General features: G+C 39.5%; 1 pseudogene; it reads left to right on the forward strand.

The window, feature by feature from the left end:
- Positions 1-24661, forward strand: part of LOC122752178 — an 86473-nt pseudogene extending 61812 nt beyond the window's left edge.
- Positions 24662-25674: the final 1013 nt, after the last annotated feature.

Raw genomic sequence — 25674 nt, forward strand, 5'->3', positions numbered from 1 at the left:
ACGTTTGCCCTAGCATGTGACAATCAAACTAAATCATGTAGGTAGTTTGATTTGTTTGTTTTTTTCAGGGCAATGAGGGTTAAGTGACTTGTCCAGGATCACACAGCTAGTAAGTGTCAAGTGTCTGAGGCTGAATTTGAACTCAAGTCCTCCTGAATTCAGGGCCAGTGCTTTATCCACTGTGCCACCAAACTGCCCCTCCCCACCCCTTTTTTTTTGAACAGCAAAGTCCTATGTAAATGTAAAAGATTACTAACCAGTTAAACTAGTAAGAATATGCATTGATCTTTACTCAGGGATTAAGGGCCAATCCATCAGGAATGGACCAGCCTTATCCACAGTGGCTGTTTCTATTTAATCCACTTCATCCAATACCCTTTAGCCAAAAACACATTAGTGACTTTTTTCTTGCTTTTATCCCTATGCCTTGGCATTTGATCTATTTCAGTTTAAGGACGTATTGAAGACTGAGCTGGCTAATAAAATGAAAGCAACAGAGCTTAATGAATTAATTGCAATCAATAATGATATGGTTTCTAGCCAAGCCCTTCCAAAAGACTGTCTCTATACCTTGGCATCTTTGGGAGGCAGAAGTAATGAATGACTCAAACCAATGGCCACAAATCTTCTTTTATTTTACTAAGTGCCATAATTCCCCTTCCAGTGTTTACTGCCTCTAAGGCCCACTATCACTTTCAGTTTGTGGGAAAGGAAAAATGTCATTGGATGAGTCAAATGCCTTCTGTTGCTATGGTGTCCCTGCTGTTCCAGGAGCCTGTGGAGATCTGAGAGGAGTGTGATGCTGGGCAGAGGTAGAGGAAGCAGGCTCTGAGGTGCTGATACCTCCCAAGGAATGGTTCTACTATCACGCCCCCACAGTGTACTAGCTTTGCTGGTTAGAACAAGGTCACAAGGCTAGTCCTGGCTAGTCTCTTTCATGGTCATAGCCAAGCATTGCTACCTGACCTTGCTGCATCACAAATGTGTCTATTGGTTAGAAAGGAAATTGAATAAGAAGAGAGTGTGAGTGACTGGAATAAATAGTCTCCACCAGCAGAATAATAAGCCAAGTAGCTTGTTAAGGATGACATGAGAAAAGGCATTGGTATTAGCCAATTGGACCTAGATCACAGACAGTGGAAAGAATGCTGAACTTGGATTCAAAGGACTGAAATCCAGACTCTGACACTTATAGCCTGTGTAACCTTGAACAAGCTACTGGGAGATGGGGGAAAGGAAGAGAACAAGCATTTATTAAGCACTTACTATGTGCTAGGCACTATGCTAAGCAGTTTACAAATATTATCTCATCCAATCCTCACAATAACCCTCTGAGATAGGTACTATTATTCTCCCCATTTTATAGTTGAAGAAACTGAGACAGATAGAGGTTAAATGACTTGCCCAGGCTGATACAGTTATTAAGCATCAGAGGCCAGATTTGATTTCAGGACTTTCTGATTGACACTGGGGCCAGGGCTCTTATCCACTACACTACCTAGCTGATTGACTTCTCTGAGACTCAGTTTTCTCATATGTAAAATGAATGGATTAGATTATTCACATTCTAAGGTTCCTTTCTGTAATAAAACAGAATCCTGAGTCCTAAGATCCTAGAAGCAGAAAATTCTTTAGAGATCATCTAGTCCAATCGTCTTTTATGGATCGGGGAAGTGAACCCCAGAGAAGTTAAGTGACTCGCCTATCATTGCACAGGTTGCATGGAACAGGACTGGCCTCTGAACCCAGGTCCTCTGACTCCAAATGCAGAACTTATCTTTGGCATGAAGTACAGGGCACTTTAAACTAGGTTTTGATTTAAACCACCACAGTGAGTGATGCCATTAATTCCAGAGTTTAGCCTTAGAAGATGGATTTCAGGGTTTTACAGGAAGATGACTGTTCTATTTCTGATAAATACCTCTAAACTCTTACTAATCTAGGTCTAAATGGAGGTTATAGCTGGGTCCCCTAGACCCAGAGCTATAACTAGAAATATTTTCACCTGGGACAAATGCGAGAGATGTTCACCTTAGGTACAGTCTAAGGGACAGGAAATATATCCTAGTATAGCCTAAGGTTTATATACTACTAAAAGTGTGACCACCAGGGAAAAAGGGAATGTCACCATCGATTTGGATAGAGTTGTACAAGAGAGGAATCTCCCCTTTGTTGTTGTTCAGTTCTTTTCAGTAATGTCTGATTCTTCGAGACCCCATTTGAGGTTTTCTTAGCAAAGACACTGGAGTGGTTTTCCATTTCTTTCTCCAGCTCATTTTTACTGAGCAAACCCTGTTTGCCACAGGGTTAAGTGACTCAGTGCTATCAGAACCCTCTAAATGTCTTACCCTAAGGGTAAGCCCACATGTCTCTAAATGTATGTTAGGAGCTTGTTGACTTCCTAAGAACTGTAATTATGGGGAAATATTAACTGACAGGTTCTGTTACAAATTATAAAGATGTATAATTTATACTTGTGAGATTCAAATATATTCATTAATTCTTTTTGGAAATTCTGCCCATGATGCTGGTAACTGTCATCAGTTGAACAGTGGACAGCTATATAGAGAATCCAGAGGCAGAACCACGAAGATAGTGAAGGGAATCAAGTTTGAGTTCAAGCCACATGTGAATCAATTGAAAGAACAGGGAATGTTTAACCAGGAGAATAAAAAGATGGGGGGGAGCGGGGAGGAGTGGGCAACAGATTTCTTTGAGGGATTGACACCTAGAAGAGGGACTAGATTTGTTTTCCATCTAGGATTGGAACTTGTAAAGGGCCACATTTGGCTTTGATTTTTAAGGAAAAGCTTCCTAAAAATAAGAGCTATCCTAGAGGAAAATGTATTCCCTCAGGGTATAGTGGGCTCCTCCTCTCATCCCACCTCAAAAGTCTTCAAGAAAAACCACTTGCCAAAGGCATAAGAGATAGTAAGTTACAGAGCCAGGATTTGAATCCTGGTTCCTGGATTCCAGATTCAGCTAAAGGTGAAATTGTCTCCAGGCTTGCAGACTAACTAATAATGTATGTAGATTTCAATAGATTCAAGGAAGGCTTCTGACCTTTTTTGTGTCATGGACCCCTTTGGCAATCTGAAAAAGCCTCTGGACCCCCTATCGGAATCATGTTTGTTGCTTACATTCATAACTGAAAGATATGCTAGATTTCAGTTAAATGTTAGTGAAAATAAAGCTGTAATTTTTCCCCATCCAAGTTCATAGATTTCCCTCACCTCACCCTTTAGAAATCTATATTGTTCATGGACCTCAGGTTAGCAACCTCTGGAAGGAAGGAAGGAAGGAAGGAAGGAAGAAAGAAAGAAAGAAAGAAAGAAAGAAAGAAAGAAAGAAAGAAAGAAAGAAAGAAAGAAAGAAAGAAAGAAAGAAAGAAAGAAAGAAAGAAAGAAAGAAAGAAAGAAAGGAGGGAAGGAAGGAAGGAGGAAAGGAAGGAAGGAAGGAAGGAAGGAAGGAAGGAAGGAAGGAAGGAAGGAAGGAAGGAAGGAAGGAAGGAAGGAAGGAAGGAAGAATGGAAGGAAGGAAGGAAGGAAGGAAGAATGGAAGGAAGGAAGGAAGGATCAGGTGGAGATAGAAAATAGAATCAGGGGAGCAGCTAGGTGGCACAGTAGATAAAACACTGGCCCTAGATTCAGGAGGACCTGAGTTCAAATCCAGCCTCAGACACCTGACATTTACTAGCTGTGTGACCCTGGGCAAGTCACTTAACCCTCATTTGGCTGGCAAAAAAGAAAATAGAATCAGATAGAGATAAACAGATAGATGGATAAATTATAAAGAGCACTTATTATATAGATAATGCATTTATTAAATGTTTACTGTATGTCAGACACCATATTAAGCACTGAAAATACAACTATAAGCAAAACGATAGTTCCTGCTATCACTATTCTAGCAGGGAAGACAACATATAAAAGGGAGTTGAGTGGAGGTGGAGGGATACTACAGATTGGTTTGTGTAAAATGGAGAAGTAGTCTGAGAAGTGGTGGACTGGTTTGGGTTTGAAAAGAACATGGTTGGCATGGGTGCTTCCTCAAGTTGAAGTTTGCAGTATAATTCAACAATTCAGGGAAAAATCCATGGGATAGAGGTGTTTCCAGCATAAGAAAAAGGCCTCTGGATTGGAGAATCAATTGAAGGAACTCAAGGTGTTTAGGTTTTTTTGTTTGTTTGTTTTTTGAAGTGAGGCAATTAGGGTTAAGTGACTTGCCCAGGGTCACACAACTAGTAACTGTCAAGTGTCTGAGGCTGGATTTGAACTCAGGTCCTCTTGAATCCAGGGCCAGTGCTCTAGCCACTGCGCCACCTAGCTGCCCACCTGTGTTTAGTTTTAAGAAGAGGAAACTTAAGCAAAATATAAAAGCTATCTTCAAATATTTGAAGGGTTACTATGCGAAAGAAGATTATTTTGGTTGTTCTCTGAGGACAGAACAAAGAACCATAGGAGAAAATTGTTGAGGAACAGCTTTAAGCTTGATTTAAGGAAAATGTTTCTTAGGATGAGCTGTCTAAATGTTGAATGGGATTTCTTAAGAAAGAGCAAGTTCCCTATCATTGGAGGTATTCAAGCAAAGGTTGGAAGAACATCTGTCAAGAATGGTAAAGAGTCAAATGCTATTCCAGTTTGGGTTGGACTAGATCAGTAGTTTTCAGGAACCCCTGGGAGTCCCAGAGACATATTCATAATAATATTAAGATATTTTTAAATCTAATACAGTAAATATTTATGGGTATACCCCTCCCCATAAACAAAAGCTCTTGGATGGGGCAAGGAGGATACTCAATAATTTGAGTTTAAAGCAGTCTTGTGACCAAAGAGTTTGAGAAAAGCTGGACTATATGATCTCTGTAGTGTCTTTTAACTCTGAGATTCCATGATGCTGTGGTCTTTGAATTTTCAATGACTGTTATTTGAACTGGGTAAGCTTTCTTCCTGGCATGTACAGTTCCTTTTCAAACTAAAAGCAGGGATATTCAGTCTTACCAGCCGCTCCTCTCAGAAGACAGATTGCATCTTGCCACTCAATTACTCTGGTACCTCCATGATTTTTTTTTTTCCAGAAATATATTTCAAAGCAAAATTCTCATATGGCTTCCCTTCATCTGTTTACCGAGAAATGATCCTTCTTCAGCCCCTGACTGAGCTGGTTCTGCCTACACCACCTTTCATACCAACTGCCCCATCTCTTATGGTGAAAAAAACTCTAAATAGAGAGGCAGTAAAATATTTATGGGAGTTTCACAGTTATGCCAACTGTCCCATCTGTACAGACCTCTGTTCCCTGCATCAAAATTATGCCTTTCCCCTCCTTCAAAACTTACTCAAGATTCATTTTCTCCATGAAGACTTTCTGGATTCCTACATGCCTTTATTTAATCCATCAATCTAGCCCCTTATTTATGGCCTTTTTACCATTTTTGCCTCTCTGACAATAGATGCATATATCAACTGTGAAACATATGTAGTTGTCACTACATATTATAGCCCATGTGCAAAGTATAGGGAAATCTAGCTTTCCAAATCACATGTGCAATTAAAACCAACTCTTTTTGGTTGTCCAGGAAGTAATTGCAATGCAAATTGGGCTTCACAAAGGTTAATGTTTATGCTGAAGGAACAATTAAACCAGGAAATGGATAACTCATCTATGTGATATACAATTTGGAGGAAGGGGTGGAGAGAAAGAAGGAAGGAATAATAAGACCATGACTTCAGAGGGGATATTGAAAAGTTCAATAAATGTATGATTCTGAGAAAAGATTTGCAGGGTCTTGTTTTTATCTTTAGGAAAGAGAGATGTGAAGAAATGAAAAGAAATGAGATAGGACTTCAGAATGAACAGTTTATGTGAAGTGGGGATTTGATATTAGAGAAAGCAAGAGAAAATTGAGAAACACTAGATAAAGACTTGCTGAAGGACCAGAGGAATAGCATCCAAGCAGGGTTCAGGTGGAAATAGGAGCAGTTGATTTAAGTTGACTCTTGAGGACAAAACAAGGAACTGTAAAACGAAATTGTACAATGGCAGATTTAAACGATATGGAAAAATCCTAAGAATTAGAGCTTCTCCAAAGTGAAATAAGTTGCCTTAAAAGAAGCATTCCCAATCTGAGGAGGCATTCAAGCAAAGGCTGGATGAACACCTGTGGGGGATGATATGGAGAAGAGTCCTATTCCATTATGGGTTAGACTGGATGGTCTTAGTGGAGAAATGGACTTAGGACCTAGGCAGAAAATTTACCTTGCTTTTTGCCTTGGTGAAGGGCCCTGGCATTGGACTAGGAGAGAAGCAAAAGGTGGGAGTGGAAGAAGCAATTGTTAAAAACCTGATGGGGGCAGCTAGGTGGTGCCATGGATAAAGCACTGGCCCTGGATTCAGGAGGACCTGAGTTCAAATCCAGCCTCAGACATTTGACACTCATTAGCTCTGTTACCCTGGGTAAGTCACTTAATCCTCATTGCCACACACACACACACACACACACACACACACACACACACACACACACACACACACACACAAAGCCTGATGGATGAGCAAATTGTGTGTCTAGTCTGAGTAACAAGAATTTACCTAATTCGTGAGTGCCTGAAATTTACCCAATCTGCATATAATATGTTTCCTCTGAGAAAGGCAGAAGACCGTGGCAAACAGAACACTGAGGTCATTAGAAGAACTGTCACTTACTAGCCATATGATCTTGGGCAAGCTGCTTCAAGTCTCTGAGTTTCAGGTTTCTCATCTATAAATTATAGACAATTATCCCTGTCCTACCTTGCTCACCAAGTATAATTCATTTCTACAAAGATTTCTAAAATGTTTGGTATATGATTGTTATGGGAATGCAGTGGAACCCCAAGAAATCTAAAGATCCCCCCACCCCCAAGCAATCCTTGAACTCTCCCAGGGGAGGGGCAGCTCTGCCTCCCACCTCAGGAATGGTTTCCCTGGTACAGTGATATGCAAGATATGGATGGGTGCTGCATATCTCACTGCATATCTTACTGATGCCCCATTATTCCAAATCCCCTCCCTGATGTTACATTTCCCTCCCAGTTCTCTGTAATGCCCTTCCCTCCCTTCTGTCTGGTAAAAATACAAAAGACCAATCTTCTCTTACTCCAGCTAGACAATCACCAAAGTGATCTGTTCCCCAGCCATATTTCTCTCTCCTAATAAATCTCTTTTTATTTTACAAGATTCATGGTGAGCCTCCAATTCTTTGGGTGAGCTAGCTCCCCGAACCAAGTCTCAAGTCTCCCCCAAAACATGATAGGGCAGTGAGGTGGCACAGTAGATAGAGTGCTGGGCCTGGAGTTCAGAGGACCTGAGTTCAAATCCAGCCTCAGACACTTAGTAACTATATGACCCTGGGCAAGTCACTTAACTTCTGTTTACCTTAGTTTCCTCAAGTGTAAAATGGGAACACTGGAGAAGGAAATGGTAAACAACTCCAGTATCTTTACCAAGAAAACCTTATTGATGTCATGTAGAGTTGAAATGAAAAAAGATTGAACAACAACATACTACATGATAGGCACTGTGCCAGGTGCTAAGTATACAAAGACAAAACCAGAAACAGTTCTTAGCGTCCTGGAGCCTCTATTTGGATGGAGGTGGCTGCTACCACAGATAAGCAAATACAAAATGTGTACAAAGCAGAATTTCAGGAGGAGAGAACACTAACAATTGAGTGCATCAGACAAGATCTTATGTAGAAGACAGTGGCTGAGCTGAGACCAAAGTGGTACTAAGGATTCCAAGAGGCAGGGATGAGAAGGGAAAGCATTCCAGATAAGGAAGACAGCCAGCCTGTGGTACATATGGGAAACAAAGATTAGGCTAGGTTAACTAAACACAGATGGGGGAGGGGGTGATGGGGAGTAATATAAAATCAGTATAGAAAGACAAGCTGGGTAGAGTCAAACTGTGAAGGGCTTTAAATATCAAACAGTAATTTGTGTTTTATCTAAGAGGAAATAAGGAGCCACTGAATTTTCTTGAGCAGAGCAGATCTGTGCTTTAGGACTATACATTTGGCAGTTATATGGAAGTAAGGAACAAAGGATTTGTTAAGTGCCAAGCACATAGAAAAAGAAGACAGTCCCTGGCTTCAAGTTTACATTCTAATGGGGAAAGAAAACTCACACACAAAAAGGAGCTCCACAAAATTGTTGTTGCTGTTGTTATTCATCCTTCATTCTCAAAGAGGACCAATGACATCAGGAAGGTGATATCTTGACTTGCAAGTGAATTAGATTTAAGAGATTGAGCTGTGCAAAGTCATCAGTCTCACTCTCTCCTCCAGAATCATCAAAATCCAGTGGAAAGACATAGGTCGAAACAACTGGCAATGGCCCCAAATGCACTAGAGACCATGACCTTTTTAACCTAAAGTTTTTTCCAGATTTGTTTGTCTGAAGCAACACCCATTCAATAATTAGAGACTAGGTAAGAATTGAAGCAAAGTATGACTTAGTTTGCCTTTACAAAAGAATCAGTCTGGGAGGGGAAGACCCTGAGTTTCTGCCCAGAGCAGAGACAGTTGTTATTTACACTCACTCAGAGCCATCAAAACCCAAACAATGAGCTGGGACCTATATGGGCCAAAAGACCAGAGTGATTTGAATTTAAAGGCATAGTCAAATAGTTCCATTTGAATCACAATGGGTTTTATCAAAGCTTGGTTTTTCAGAGTTATATTTCAAGAGATCATAAATAGGCCATAGGGAAAACCCACCAATGGGCAGGCCTTATAGAGAGATATCCCATGATAAGAAGTCCAAAGAGATGGTAGGATATTTCAGGTAAGGAGACCCCAGGCACTGAGGAAAGTTTCAGGATGAAACAACTATATAAGCATGGGTTTAAAGTAAGAAAGTCAGGAATAGAGTCAAGAGGAGAAGGTATGTGAAGAATGGATTGGAGAAAGGAGGGAATAGAGGCAAAAAAAAAAAAACCAATTAGGATGCCACTGCAAGAGTCCAGGCAAGTGGTAATAAGGTCTTGAACTATGGTTATGACTGTGTGAAGAAATAGGAAACAGATTTTGGAAAGGGGATTAACAAGTAATTGACAAGCAAGAAATTCTAAGAGAGAACAGAGTCAAGAAAGACATAGGTTGTGAACCTGAGTGACTGGAAAGAGGAAAGTGTCAAAAAAGATAACAAAGGGATAGGGACTTAACCTGTGGCCTCACTGGTATAATGACCTCCTTGGTGAGAAAACTGTCTCAAACAATGCAGGTGGGAACTTTCTCTGTAACTTGTGGTTCTAGAAAATTACCTAGAACACTGAGGAGTTTGGTGACTTGCCCAGGGTCACATCATCAGTATGAATCAGAGGTAAAATTTGAACCCAGATCTTCCTAATTCCAAGGTCAGCTCTCAATTCACGATGCTATATTGCCGCTCAAATAGTATACAAAAAGTGCTTTGAAGATTGCAAATGGTGTGAGGATTGGGTATCAGAAGCAAAAGAAACATGAGCTACAAGAAATTATTAGTACATACTTTGGCATACTAACAGGCAGAAGGAACATATGCTATGCTGAAGAGACCTTGTGGGGGTGGTGTACCATAGGATAAGTAAAGGGGAAAAGCAATTTGACAATGTCAGTGTTCATACTGAAGAGAGAATGAAGCCAAGAAATATGTCCCTGGCCTATGTTATAGCCTATGAAGAACAGACTTGGTGCCAGGGGCTCAGTTATTGGAAGAAACAGCCTTGAAAACTCATGTTTCCAGAAGCCTAGAGATAATATTCTCTTGGAAAATGCAATACAGACATCCCTAGGTTGTTAGAAACTGTAAGTAGTATAGCTAGCATATTACCCAGGAGAGGAAGGATAACAGAAAAAGGACCAGAGTGGCTGATGAAAGATGCAGGAAAGTCACTCATTAATTCAGTTCAATTCAGTTCAAGAGATATTTGTTAATCTACCACTATATGAGGTCCCTTTTGGTTGATGTGGCTATGGAGATTATTAAGTCATAACCCCTGGCCTTAAGGATCTTACAGTCTGGTAAAGGGGATTATGTAAAATGAGCTGGAGAAGGAAATGTCAAACCACCTCCACTCTCCTTGTCAAGAAAATCCCAAAACGGGGCCATGGAGAGTCAGACACAACTAAAACGACTGAACAACAAGGGGGAAGAAGAGATGTGTAGTAATATCTAGAAGACAAAATAGAATTTGAGTGCATGAGATCCTAGGTTTAGAGCTGGAACTGACCAGGAAGGAACACAGGAAGTAGGGAGAGGGGGAAGGAGGAAACAGAGGATGGAAGGAGAGAAGGGAGTGGTTTTTAAGTACCTACTGTTTGCCAGGCATTGTGCTAAAGGTTTAAAAAATATGATGTCATTGGATCCTCACAACAACCCTAAGAGGTAGGCACTATTATTATCCCCATTTTAAAGTTAAGGAAACTGAAGCAAACGGAAGTTAAGTGACTTGCTCAAGGTCACACAACTAGTAAGTATCTGAGGTCAAATTTGAACTCAGATTTTCCTAACTATGGGCCTAATACTCTAGCCACTGTGCCACTATAGAGCTGCCCATCTTGAGGTCCAGAATGACTTGTCCCGTGTCAGAGAGCTATACAAGTGGGAAAGGTGCTATTTGCCCTAAGGTCTATGATTTGAGAACCAGTAGATTTTCTACTACAACATGCACTTTTATCCCTTCCACATTGGGGGTGGGGAGTGGGCAGGGTTAAGGATGCCACAATCCCCCACACCTCAATCTTGAAAATCCACATAAAAAATGTTGGTCCTTCTTTATTACCAGAAAAGAAGTCTGAATGATTATGATATAAATAAAAATAAAATATATTTATGCATTTCTGGGTTTTTTTGTATCATCTGCTGGTCTTTGGGTGTCATCTTCAGCTTCTAAAAAACTCCCCCAAATTTCCATCTAATTTCTTATTCTAACCCGTGATATATGGAAATCATGCTGGGGAAAGTCACTATGTGGAAGGGATAACTGTACTGCTTTTCCTAGAAAGCTATTATAGAAGCAAGGAGAGATTATTTTTAACTGGGAGGAATTTTTCATGAAAGAAGTTGCATCTGAGGTAGGTCTCAAGAGGCAGGTGAGACTTGAACAGAAAGAACTGGGATAGGAAGACTATATTCCAGGTCTAGTGTGAGCAGTAGTAGGAAAGAACAGATTCCATTCAGAGAATAAGGAACAGTCCAGGGTTTTAGGAACATATGAGAGGGAGTCATATGGCATGAAGATAGGAAGAGAGTCTAAAGCCATATTAGAAAAGCAAAAATGCCAAGTTAAGGGAGGTCACAATTGATGCTATAGCCAATGGGAACCCATCCTTGGGTTTTGAGCAGTAGGGTGTTGTGATTTGAGTTATGCCTTAGTAATATTATTCTAGCACTGATTGGAAAGATGGGTTAAAACAGGAATTGATCCAAGTCATAGGTGTAGTGGATAGAGTACTGGACCTGTAGTCAGGAAGACCTGGATTCAAATACTGCCTCTGATTTACTACCTATCATCAAGGGCAAGTAATTTCATTTCTTGGAAGTATTTTTCTTATTAGTTTTATACGTTCTCTTCTATTTTTTTCATCCTTTTTTGTTTCATTATTTCTTGGTCTTTTATAATGTCATATGCTTCTCCTTGCCCAATTCTAGTTTTCAAAGAGTTGTTTTCTTCTATAGGATCCTGGATTTCTTTTTCTAGTTGATTGACTTTTCATAATTTTCTTGGTTTTCTTGGATTGTTCTTTTTTTTTTTCTAATTTTTCCTCAGTTTCTTTATTTGATTTTTTTTTTTGGTGAGGCAATTGGGGTTAAGTGACTTGCCCAGGGTCACACAGTTAGTAAGTGTCAAGTGTCTGAGGCCGAATTTGAACTCAGGTCTTCCTGACTCCAAGGCTGGTGCTCTATTCACTGCGCCACATAGCTACCCCTCTTATTTGATTTTTAAAGTCCTTATTAAGTTCTTCCAAAAAGTCTCTTTGGGCACATGTCCATTTGACATTGCTCTTTGGGGCAGGAGAGGCTTTTTTTTTTTTTTGCTTCAGTATCCTCCTCTGAAAATGAACCCAGGTCTTCTCTATCCCCATAGTAGCTATCCATGGTTGGTTTCTTTCTCCTTTGTTTACTCATCTTTATTTTGTTTTGGGGTTTGTTTGTTTTTTAGCAGCTTGTTATTATAATCACCTCCATTCCTGGGGTTTGGGGGATGGTACCTCTGTCCTCAGGTCCTTCTTATTGATATTCTTCTGAGCTTTGTCCTGGGACCAACCTCAGAACTCCTTTCCACCTCCAAGACACAGCTGAGTCCCCAGCCAAACTATGGCAAAATACTCTTGCTCCCTGAGGACTCTACAATGGCTGTAACCTTCAGTTCTCCCCTCTGGCCTGGAACTGAAACCAGAAACTCAGCTCTCTGGTAAATGCCCACAGCCAGCAGCACCCCCATCTCACTGCTTCTGCACTCACTGGGCTTGTGCTGATTCCTTCTCACCTTCAGTCACAGGCCAGGACAGCTGGATCTGGCATCCCTAGGCAGCAAAGGGTCCTTCAATCTTCCCCCGCTCAGATGTCTAACCCCCACACTGTCTGTGAGGTGAGAATCCCTGTGGGTGAGGCTGGGGCTGCCTCCCAACCAAGCTGCTTCCAAGGATATGTTGTTTGTGGTTTTAGCAGAGATAGCCTGGAGATGTTCACCCTTCAAGAAAGTTGAACTTTCATCCCTGGGGTCTTTCCTTCTGTCTTCTCCAGTTGTCTCTGGAGAACCACTGCTCTACCCCAACTCTTGTTTATTTTTTCTGTTCTATCTTCACTCCGAGTTGCTATTCGTATTGATTATGGAGGAAATCTGGAGTTTTTGGAATTTTTCTTACCTCCTCCACCATCTTTTTCAGACTCCTACCCGCCCCCCCCCCATTGTTTCTTTAGCTACAAAATAAAGGGAGAGGGGTCTGGGCTTGAATATCCCTTAAAGTCTCTTCCAACTCTATATCAATGAACTCAGTCAAGAGGCTCATACACTATGTCAGGTGAGAGATAAAGAGTGCCTGAATGAGTATAGTAACCCTATGGTTGGAAAAGAGGTGGCATGTATGTATAATATGAAGGAAGAATTCATAGGAGTTAGCAACTTACAGAATGAGGGAGAAGAGATGGCTCAAAGATGACTAAGATTTCAAGACTAGGTCAACCGTTCAATATCTCTTGAAGACCTACTATGTGCAGGGCTTAAAGCTAGAGTTGGGATACAAAGACATTACAGACCTTTGTTTCCCCAAAAGTAGGATCAAGTGTTTCAAAGGCACATTGCCACCACATCACTCTACTTGGAGAGTGCATGTGACAGATATCTGCAAAGCTGTCCTGTTAGGCAAGTCTTCCCCACCTACCCTCATCAAAAGGGGATTAACAGGCTTCATTTAGTTTGCTCCTTCTGTTCTTGCTCTCAGATGCAGACATGTTTCTGCTTTGCCCAGACGTGTGGCTTGAAGCTTTGGGGGCTATAGCACAGCTGAGAAACCAGATGCTATTTTGGCTGATGAATTAACATCCTAACAGTGATTTCTTTTGCCAGGCATTGAACAAGAGAAAATAAATAAAGGAATGGACTTCAGAGAATGCATCTCATCAGGATTTGCTGGCCCAGTTACTCTGAGTTTCTCTAGCCTCCTAAGAAAACAGAATTACATCCAGTTTGCTAAAGAAATATCACCTGTATACAGCTTGGACTATGTCTGACCACTGTAAATCTGACACCACAAAAGCACTTACTTACTCTAGGGTACAATGTGTAGCTCTCCTTAAACTAGTCATAAATGTGTACTGTAAAATGTCAACTCTTCAGAAAGTTTTCAGTGGCAAATGATCAGATATGAATTATTGAGAATAGGAATATTTCATATTAGCACTAACCCAGCAGGGAAAGGACAGGGACTTCATATGAAGTATCTGTGTTCTGCAATGTTACTTTAATAGTAAGGACCAAAAATAGATTTCTGGCACATTTGAAGCCCCAGAAAAAATGCCCTGAAGGATAGCAAGATGGAGGTTGCCTCCTTGCTAACCTTGTTACCACTAACGTCAGAGACCATGACCCTGGGGGGGAAATTTCAACCTAGGGCCCAATTCTCTTGATTTGTGGCTGCCACTCTTGGAGGACTATTTCAGGAAAGCTCCAGCCATATGTGACTTCACTCTCTTCTCTCTGGCCACCTCCTCCACAGCCTCCTCTCAAACTGTGTATAGCCATCTCTCCCTACTCCCTCTAGTTCTGGAATCAGGAACCATGATCCAATTAACTCTTGCATTTTTCCTAAAAGGGATATGTAAATCTACTCCACTACCCACTTACCATCCTTGTAACTTCTTGGACCAAAGTGTCCCTCTATAGTGCTTGGCATATGATAGACATTTAATATTTTTTTTCATTCATTCATTTATTCACTCCATTCTTTCCTTCCTTCCTTCAGTCATTTGTAGCTGACATCTTAAACTATGACACTAAGGGGTCTTGTGTCTCCTCAACTACATTGTATTGTACAGACAAAACCAAGGTAGTAGAAAAAATTAAAATTTACCCATCTTATTCTTCATGATACAAGTCAATTCAAGAAGTATTTTATAAAGTATCTACTAAGTATCTGGCACTATGCTGGGTGCTGGGGGATACAAAGTTAAAAACAAAACAATCCCTGTGCTCCCAATACCTTACATTCTTCTTAGTGGAAAGAAAACAATGTGCACACAGAAAAATAAATACAAAATAAATGCAAAGTAATGCCAGGGAATACTAACAACTTAAGGAATCTGGAATGAATTATCAAAGAAGGCAACATTTGTGGTTAAGGGAATTTAGGTGGTAGACTTGGAGGCAAGAAGACTAAGATTCAAATCCTGCCTCAGATACAAACTAGATGTGTGACCGGGGGGAAGCCCTTTTATCCTGCTCCTCATCTGTAAAATGAGGGGCAGAGGTGGATTCAATTAATGCTTTTTGAAATTCCCTTTGAGAACAGGGATCATAGCTAAGAATGTATAATATGTATTAATGCTGAAAATGATCTCAAGATCTTATTTATTCTTGAAATCCTAACTCATGCCTCTCTCTCTGAGACACTTACCACAATTCCTCTAGATATTACTCAGCTATCTCCTCCTTCCCTCACCTTCCATGGTTATGCCATATGTTATATTCCTTTTTTTAAGGTAATTGAGGTTAAGTGACTTACCCAAGGTCACACAACTAGTATCTAAGGTCACATTTGCACTCAGGTCCTCCTGACTCCAGGGTCAGTGCTCTATCCACTACACCACCTAGCTGCACCTATTCTATTCATTTTGAATGATTAATCATGTACTTCCTGGTATTTAGCTGTGCCTGTGTGTGTGTGTGTGTGTGTGTGTGTGTGTGTGTGTGTGTGTGCTGCCTTCCCATTCAAGTTGTAGAACAGTGTTGTGCTCAGGATACATCAGTTGATTGAATGCCAGTCTCTAAAGCCCTGTTAATAGAAAAGTGTATTCCTATTTCCTTAACTGAGAACAAAGGAAAAAAGAGAAAACAAACCCAGAGCCATAACCTCCTGGGGTTTAAGCCTCACCTGTGGTTCTTCTAGATAATGATCTGCTGCTGAGTTACAATGCCACAGCCAAGTCAAACCAAAGAGTCTGGGAATTTTCTGGGAGGTGAGACTCTAGTTGGCTATCAGTCATGAATGATTTCCTTTAAGTCACTGTAATACAAGCTGCAAATTGAGGTTCTCCAGAAATGATAGCCTTTAAAGGTTTTCCTCTGTCAGGCAAGGGCTTGTTTAGATGCCAAATTAATGGGAAGAAACGTGGAAGAAAAATGTATCTAGCTTTGTTCAAGGCGAGAAAACAAGTCAAAGTGGGATGCATGGAAAAGCAAACCTGCAGCTTTTCACACAGCCAATATGCTGTGCAATCAGTAGGCTATTTTAAGCACTTCCAAAAAAATTTAACCCTCCCCACCACAAAACAGAACTCTCACAAACTCACTATGTCTTAAGCATACAAATAAGATAATTCTAGATAAGGCCCACCAATAGCTATAGCTAGCATTTATCCATTACTTTAAGGTTTGCAATGTGTTTCATGTGTTATTTGATGTTTTTCTTTATAAAAAATGAAGGGGGGAGCAGCTAGATGGCGCAGTGAATAGAGCACCGGCCCTGGAGTCAGGAGTACCTGAGTTCAAATTCGGCCTGACACTTAACACTTACTAGCTGTGTGACCCTGGGCAAGTCACTTAACCCCAATTGCCTTACTAAAAAAAAAAAATGAAGGGAGCAGCATTATAACAATAGTAGTAAAGTAGTCGTCGTCGTAGTAGTAGTAGTAGTAGCAGCAGCAGCAGGAGCAGCAGTAGCAGTAGCAGTAACTAGGATTTACATAGTGCTTTAAGCTTTGAAAAGTACATTTGATTCTTACAACAACCCTGGGAACTAGTTGCTATTATTATGCCCATTTTTACAAGTGAGGAAAAGTAATATAAGTAGCTAACCCTGAGTAATATAGCTAGTAAATAAATGTCTGAGGCTACATTTGAACTCAGGTCTTACTGACTCCAGGCCCAGTACACTTAGTATACACTACAATGGAAAGAGCACTAAACTTGGAGTCATAATATCTTTGATTAAATCCTAGCTCTGCCACCTCCTACTTATATGATCTTTGGCAAGTCATTTTATCTTAATGTGGCTCAGTTTCTTCATCTGCAAAATGAGGAGGTTGAATTAGGCAACTTCTGTGGTTCCTTCTAGCCCTAGATCTAGGAATTTGTGAAGCTACCCAAACATCTTTCTTGCACTTCATGTCCTAGTGGATCAGTTATTGATGAGGAGAAAAGATGAGAGACAGAATAATGTAGTGTACAGAGACAGTCACGAGGTCAGCAAGACCTGGGCTTATTCTTGCCTCTTCCACATACTGCTGATAAGACCTTGTCAAGTCACTGTGCTCTAGGCCAGGGCTTCTCAAATTTTTTCCACTTGTGAGAAATGGGTAGTTGTCTCCTCTCAATGTGGATATAACAAGTCAGTCATACTCCCCTGAACTGTTTGTAGGACAAAGGTCTCAGATCCCCTCCTCCCCCTCAAGTTAGCAAGGTCACATGGTTCAAGGAGCCCTGGTCTCAATTAGGTCCTCTCCAGAGTTCTGTCCATATAAGGAAGTATAAGGTCCACTCCTGAGTTATGCCCATACAAGGAAGAGGGGTGGGAATACTGCGTTCCAATTAGCTAGTTTTTGCACGTAGATTGTAACCCTGACCAGTGATGAAAAAGGGGAAGGTCCATTCGAGTTAGGGACTAGGGTATAAAACAGGGCCTGCAAGCCCCCTTTTAGGGCACCCACTAGCTGCACACTAGGGTGCCTCCTTCTCATGAGAAGAAAATAAAGCCTTTGTCACCTCGCTGCTGAGTTCCTGAAAATTATTGAGAAGAGGATGAATTTTTCTCTCACACCACTCATGACCCCTTTTCAACACAAGAAATTTTTACATGACCTCGGGTATATAGGTATATAAAATAGATATACAAATCAAACATTTACTGCCAAATTCTTCATGACCCCCACATTAAGTTTCCAGCCTCCCCCAACATGGGGTCACAACCCACAGTTTAAGAAGCTGGGGTCTAAGCAACCCTCTAAGACTCCAAGACTTTCTAAGCCAATGAAATCCGAGGTTGAGCCCAAAACAAACAAAAAAAAAGAATGTTTCATAATGTGGACCTAAATAAGCAGTGTTTGCCTTTAGAGATATACACAAAGAGATACACATCCCCATTGTGCTTCTTATTTCTGTCTTCTTGCATATCCACATAGAGAGAAATTCAATAAGAGGGTTATTTGAAAGAAATTGTACCTGTACCTTTGTATTCTTGTTCTGCTCAGAAATGAAAAATCAATTCTGTTAGAATAAATGAAGGACACTAGACATATACCCCAAGGATGTCAATAATTAAAAAGGGAGGGCCCATCCATACAAGCCTGAATTTTTAAGGACCTTTTGTAGTACCAAAGAATGGGAAACAAAGTATAATCAATTTGGGAATGGCTAAACCAGTAACAAACTATGGTGCATGAATGTGATGTAATAATACTTTACTGGAAGGAGCAATGAATATGCTAAATATCTAAAAGCATGAGGAAACAAAAGAATTGATGCAAAGTACCTTCACAATGACTATAACAAATAATAGCCTGAGGACTACAATTGGAACTGAAAGCTGAAAAATTATCATGAACAAACTTCACCCCAAAGAAGTGAAGTGAGAGTACAATTTCCTCTCCTCTTTGCAGATGTGGATAATGATGATTGTGGAAGTACTCCCAGACTCCCCCAGCAAAAACCAATTTACCCTTCCCCTAAGCCCTCATAGTAGGGTTGTTTTTTTTAAATTTCATTGAACTTTCACATTTTACCTTGTAGTATGGTCATTTGTGTATCCATCTTATCTCACCCATTTAAGCTTCAAAAAGGCATCTTTGTATTCATTAAGGTACCTAGGAAAGGCTCTGAATTTAACAAGTGTTTGTGGAATAAAGTAATGAATGGTCCCATAGAGCAGGGCATCTTAAATTTTTCCACTCATTACCCCTTTTTGCCAGAGAATTTTTTTTTAATTTTTTAATTTATTTATATTTTGGGGGTGAGGCATTTGGGGTAAAGTGACTTGCCCAGGGTCACATAGCTAGTAAGTGTTAAGTGTCTGAGACCGGATTTGAACTCAGGTCCTCCTGAATCCAGGGCTGGTGCTTTATCCACTGAGCCATCTAGCTGCCCCACCAGAGAAATTTTTACACAGCCCTAGGTATATAGGTATATAAAACCTCCTTCTCTCCTATAACAGGGATTCCTTTTCCCTTAAAGGAGACAAATCAGTCCCTAGAACTGATTGATCCCCCTCTCCCCCCACTTCCCTGATGCAGGTTCCTGGTCATCTAAGGCCATAATAAAGCTACCCATGTGGAGTCAGAGACTCTCTGACTTGGTGGATTTTGGAAGAACACATGAGACATCATATCCTTCAACAAATTCTGCCCTAATGACCAGCATTTCCATATGGTGAAGTGGAGGCTCCAATGAAAAGAAGCTAATAGTTCTAATTGCCTATCCTACCTCTGTTCAGTAAAATTCCTTCTGTTAAATATTCAATGACTCATGGATGATTCTTTTTGCACTAACATAAAATCTGATTAGGGCCACTACTAACACTTTGAAATCTCCACTCTATTATAAATAAAACTCCCTACATCCTTCAATATTTCAACTAATAGTCCTGCCTTTTCACATGCTTTTTTCCTTCCCTAAAGACAGCATCTTCCTTTTAACCCTCATAACTTGGTGTCAACTCCTCCCAATTTCCCTGATTCACAGGTTCAGGAGAAGGGATGTTCATACTCCTTTCTACCCATTATCCCTTTGGAACTGTTCCTCTTCCATCATCTCTCAACTACCTTTCCTTTTGCAATCCACACAATCTACCTGTACCATCCTGTTCCAATCTTTTTTGCTATAATCTCTCAATCTCTTGCTCATTCTTTCAACTTTTTAATGATGGTTGCACTTGACTCATAGTTGTCCTCTTTATCCAATCTCTTGCCAACATCCCTGAGAATTTCAGTATTCACACTGATAATCTCTCAGGCAGACTGACTACAAAACTCTTCAGAATTCTCAATTCTAATGATCTCCTCCACTTTCACTTCAGTCATGTGGCTATGGTAACATCCTAGATCTCATTATTGAAAAGTATACCACATGGAATCCTAGATTTAAAACTAGAAGGGAACTTTGAGTCTGATCCCATCATTTTATTGATAAAGAATATAAGGCATAGAGAAGTTGAATGATAAGCTCTGTGTCACAGAGCTAGTAAGTGTTTTAGGTAGGATAAAAACCCAGGTTTTATGGATTACAAATACAGTGTCCCCATCCAAGTCCCAGAATTTTGAAATTCTACTTTTCAACAAATTCCTATCTTTCTCTCCTACTCTCTCACTCACTATACTCTTACCAAGGTCTCCTTTCCCATGAAGCTTCCTTGTCCTCCTAGTCTCTATCATCCTTACTGGTTTCACTTGCTTCCATACAAAGGCTTGATGCTATGGTTTGAAATTTTAATAATAATAGTTAACATTTATATAGCACTTAAAAGTTTGCAAAGAGTTTTATAAATGTTACCTCATTGTATCCTTACAACATCCCTAGAAGGTAGGTACTATTATTATCCCCTTTTTACAGATTAGAACACTGAGGCCCAAAGAGGCTAAGGGGTTCTGAGACTGGATTTGAACATAGGTTTTCTTAATTCCAGGCTCAGAGCTATAACCACTAGGCGACCTAACTATCTCTATTTAGTGTCTCATTAATTACTCTCTTAGCATCCACTGATTCCATGACATTCCATGACTCCTAATTTCCAAATCTTCATCATTACCATCTCATCTCTCCACTCCTCCGGTAATAAAAAGCATCAATTATTTTTAAAATCACAAAATTAGGTTGATTTCACCCACCACATATTTAGGGTACATAATTTATCTGGTTCCCTTCAAGATTTCTTCCTGGTTCCCCACTGGGGTAGGACAACTGAATTCCTCCTATGAAGAAAGGGTCAACCATTTCTACCAACTGCCAAGTAATTGATCCCCTCAAAGCGATCAAGTCAGCTTAGCTGAAGTAGCAAATCACCCTCGGAGGGAGAGACAGTATCAGACAAGGCAAACTACCACCATCTCTTTGACCGCCAGCTGCCCTGAGAACTCAATGAAGATAGACCAGGACCCTGAATCCATGAGGTCTGGGAATAGTAATGCACTTTGCAGCCATCATTCTGGAAAGCAAATCCTGGAGAGACAGAGTCTTTCAACTGCTCCTGCAAGTGTTATAGCCATAGCTTTTAAAAAATCAGGGTGAAAAAAATAGTTCTTGCCACCAAAGTTATTGGCATTATCAAATGGTTCACCATTAGAAACTGATATTTATCAATGTGAATGACCTCAAAGAGGAGACATTACCATCGGTTTTTCCATTATGCTCTAAGCATCTTTCCATCTGACTTGCATCTGAAACATTCCACATGTCTTCTCCCCCATTAGAATATGAGATTCTTGGGAGTAGAAACTGTCTTACTTTTCTGTTTATATTAATGCTGCTTAACACAGTGCTTTGCATGTAATAAGAACTTAATAAAATTTCTTTTTATTCATTCATTGTTTCATTCCCAAGTGTGGGAACTCAGCATTATCTTTTGCCATTCCTGACCTTTCAAGCTTGAAAGATGAAGCTATTCAATAACCTATTTGCTCCTCTCAATTCTCAGGTCCACTGACTTAGTTCAGGCCCTAATTATCCAGCACCTAGACATTTGCAATAGCCTCCTTACAGGTCTTTGCACTTTCAATCCATATTTCACCCCCTAGCCAGAATAATTTTACTAGTTCATGGACATGACGAGGTCACTCCTTTGCTCAAAAATCTCCAATAGCTCCTGATTGTTTTCCAAGAAAAGTTCAAACACTCATTTATATCTGGCATTCAAGGATCTCTATAAACTGATGCAATACTACATTCCCAATTTTATATCATATTGCTCTTTTCACACACTTTAAATACAAGTCAAACTGGATAGCTCCCAGTGCCCTGGAGAATTAATTGATTTCTCACTCCTCTATTCCTTTGCTTATGCAGTTCCTTGTTTCTGGAATGTCCTCTCTTATGAAATACTACTCACTTTTTAAAATAATAAACATTTTTATTTATAGTTTTGAGTTCCAAATTTCATCCCTCCTTCCCTCTATCCCATCTCCCCTCCCTGCAGAGGTAAAGTAATCAGATATGGATTATATATGTGCAAATATATGAAACATTAATATATTAGTCATTTTGCCAAGAAAACTTGAATAAAGGAAAAAACATGAAAGAAAGTGAAAAACAGCATACTTTGGTCTGTTTTCAATCAATGTCAGTTCTCTCTTTGGAGATGGAGAGTATGCTTTATCCTTAGTCTTTTGGAATTGTCTTGAATTATTATATTGTTGAGAAAAGTCAAGTCATTCACAGTTCTTCATCAAACAATATTGCTGTCTCTGTGCACAATGTTCTCTTGGTTCTGCTCATTTCACTATACATCAGTTCACACAAGTCTTTTCAGGCCTTTCTGAAATCATCCTGCTTGTCATTTCTTAGAGCACAATAATATTCCATCACCATCATATACCGAAGCTTGTTTAGTCATTCCCCAATTGATGGGCATTCCTTTGATTTGCAATTCTTAGCCACCAAAAACAAAAAAAAAGAGGTGCTAATAATATTTTTCTACAAATAGTTCTTTTTTTCTCTTTTGGGGGATATCTTTGGCATATAAACCTAGCAGTGGTATTGATAGATTAAAACGTATGCACAGTTCTAAAGTACTTTGGGCATAGTTTTAAAGTGCCCTCCAGAATGGTTGGATCTTTTCACAACTCCACCAACAGTGGAATAGTGTCCCAGTTTTCCCACATCCCCTCCAACATCCAATATTTTCCTTTTCTGTTATATTTGCCACTTTGATAGGTGTGAAGAGATGCCTGAGTTGTTTTAATTTGCATTTCTCTGATCAATATTGATCTAGAGCATTTTTATATGATTATAGATGACTTTGATTTCTTTATATGAAAACTGTTCATATCCTTTGACCATTTATCAATTGGGGAATAACTTATATTTTTATAAATTTGACTCAGTTCTCTATATAATTGAGAAATGAGGCCTTTATCAAGGTTACTTGTTTCATAAGTTCTTTCCCAGTTTTCTGTTTCCCTTGTAATCTTGGTTACATTAGTTTTGTTTGGGCAAAAACATTTTGAAATTGTATATAATCAAAATGATCTATTTTACATTTTGTTTTGCTCTCTGTATGTTCTTTGATCCTATATTCTTCCTCTGCCCATAAATCTGACAGATAAATGATTCCATGCTCTTTTTTGAGGGGAACGTGGGGTGGAGCAATGAGGGATAAGTGACTTGCGCATGGTCACACAGCTAGTAAGTGTCAAGTGTCTGAGACTGGATTTGAAGTCAGGTCCTCCTGAATCCAGGGTCGGTGCTTTATCCACTGTGCCACCTAGCTGTTCCCAATTCCATGCTCCCTTAATTTGCTTATGGTATCATCCCTTATGGGTAAGTCATGTACCCATTTTGACCTTATTTTAGTATACAGTGTGAGATGTTGTTCTAAACCTAGTTTCTGCCATATTGTTTTTCAGTTTCCCAGAAGGTTTTGTCAAATAATGAATTTTGGTTCCCAAAATTTGGATCTTTGGGTTTATCATATACTAAATTACTATAGTTATTTACTTTAATATGATTTATACTTATTCTATTCCACTGATCCACCTCTCTATTTCTTAGCCAATACCAGATTGTTTTGATAATTACCACTTCATTACGGTTTGAGATTTGGTATTGCTAGACCACCTTCTTTCTTATTTTTTTAATTGATTCCTATGCTATCCTGGAGCTTTTGTTTTTCCAGATGAATTTTGTTATTATTTTTTCTATATTGATAAAATATTTTTGGTAGTTTGGTATAACACTAAATTTTAAAAAATTAATTTAGGTAGGGTTGTCATTTTTATTATATTGGCTATTCCCTTGTTAAAGGCTATTTCAAATGTTGTCTTCTCCAGACAGCCTTCCCTTAACCCTCTATGTGTTAAGTGTCTTCCCTTTCAGGTAATATTGAATATGAAAGCTAACTGTGTCAGTATCTTGTCTCCTTACTATTTACTTACAGTAAATACCTCAAAAGTAGGAATCATGTCTTAATTTTAGATGTCAACAGCAAAGTTTTAATACATAATTTGACCCAAAAATCCAGAGCTCTTTTTCTCTGTACCACCTTGACTCCCATGAGAACTATTTAAATGTTGTTCCTGACTCTGCTACTAGCTAGTTGTATGACCATAATCATTTCACTTCTCAATTGCCTCATCTGTCAAATGAGGAGGTTAACTGGATGATCTTTGACACTCCTTCCATTCTGAGTTCTCTTCTCTTCATCAACAACATGCCCCTGAACTCAGAGCAATGCTCTGCATACAGAAGGTATTTCTTAAATGTTTGCTAACTGGTTAGTTGTTAATCAATTATATACTGGTGTGTACATATTTTGAAAACAGTTTACACTTTTCGTCTCACTTGGTCTTCCTTGACTTCCAATGAGATAGATGCAATTGGACAAATTAGAGAATAGAAACAGGTTAAATGCCTTGCCCAAGATCATATCATCTCTAAATGGCAAAGATAGGGCTAGAAACCAAGACTCCTAACTTCCAGCTTTCATGAACAATTTAATTTACCTGGTACTTGGCCACTGTTGTCATGTATTAGACATAGTTTCTAATCTCTTTCTTGAATTGGGCAGAAGAAGAAGCTATCAGAAAATTCTTATCATGAAGTAGCTTTTGACAAACCAGTGGCCATGGCTAAGATAAGCATCAGGGTGGTGGACAGTTGGTGTTGTACTCGTGTACCAGTGAAAATCAGAACAAAGGCAGCCAAAACTCACGGTAGACCATGTTGCTACCATCTGAACATCATTATCCAGCCAATAGGAACCACTCTTTTGCCAAATTGAAATTTGTGAATGCAACTTGCTTGATGAAGGCTATGTTAAACTATTTTTTAAAAATTTATTTAAAATTTGCCCCAAGTTACATGTAAAAAAAAATCAATTTTTTTTCACATTGATTTTTTAAAACTTTGTGTTCCAAGGGGCAGCTAGGTGGCGCAGTGGATAAAGCACTGGCCCTGGATTCAGGAGTACCTGAGTTCAAATCCAGCTTCAGACACTTGACACTTACTAACTGTTTGACCCTGGGGAATTCACTTAACACTCATTGACCCACCAAAAACAAAACAAAACAACAACAACGACAAAAACCCAACAACTTTGTGTTCCAAATTTTCTTCCTCCCTCCCTCCTCAACCCTTCCTAAGAAATCAAGCAATTCAATATGTTATACATGTGCATTCATGCAAATTATTCAGGTTGTGAAAGAAAACAGACAAAATAACTTTAGAAAGAGGAACTAAAAATATATACTTCAATCTGTATTCAGATATCATTAGTTCTTTCTCTGTAGATGAATTGCATTTTTCCTAAGTCCTTCTGATAGCTTCCTGCTCATCACTTCTTTCAAAATTACTATCGTTAACTATATTACCCTCCATCCTATTCCCTTCCCTTGATATTTACTCTATTTTCTATCTTTTTTCTCCCTATCTCTCCTCAAAAGTATTTTGTTTTTTACTGCGCCCTCCCCAAATCTGCTCTCCCTTCCTTCAACTCTACCCCTTTATCCCCTTCACCTCCCACTTTCCCTCCTGGCAAGATATATTAATATACTCAGTTGAGTGTGTATGTTATTCTCTCTTAGAGACAATTTTGATGAGAGTAAGGTTCACCCACTCCCCCTCTCCTTCTCCACCTTCCCCTCCACTCCATAAGCTTTTTCTTGTATCCTTTATGTGAGCTACTTTACCACATTCTGCATCTCCCTTTACCTTTCTTCCAATTCATTCCTCTTACCCCTTAACTTTATTTTAAAGTTGGCATCATAGGTCAGCTACATGACACATTGGACAAAG

This window comes from Dromiciops gliroides, chromosome 1 (genome assembly GCF_019393635.1).
Source record: "Dromiciops gliroides isolate mDroGli1 chromosome 1, mDroGli1.pri, whole genome shotgun sequence".
In the NCBI taxonomy this organism is placed as follows: Eukaryota; Metazoa; Chordata; class Mammalia; order Microbiotheria; family Microbiotheriidae; genus Dromiciops; species Dromiciops gliroides.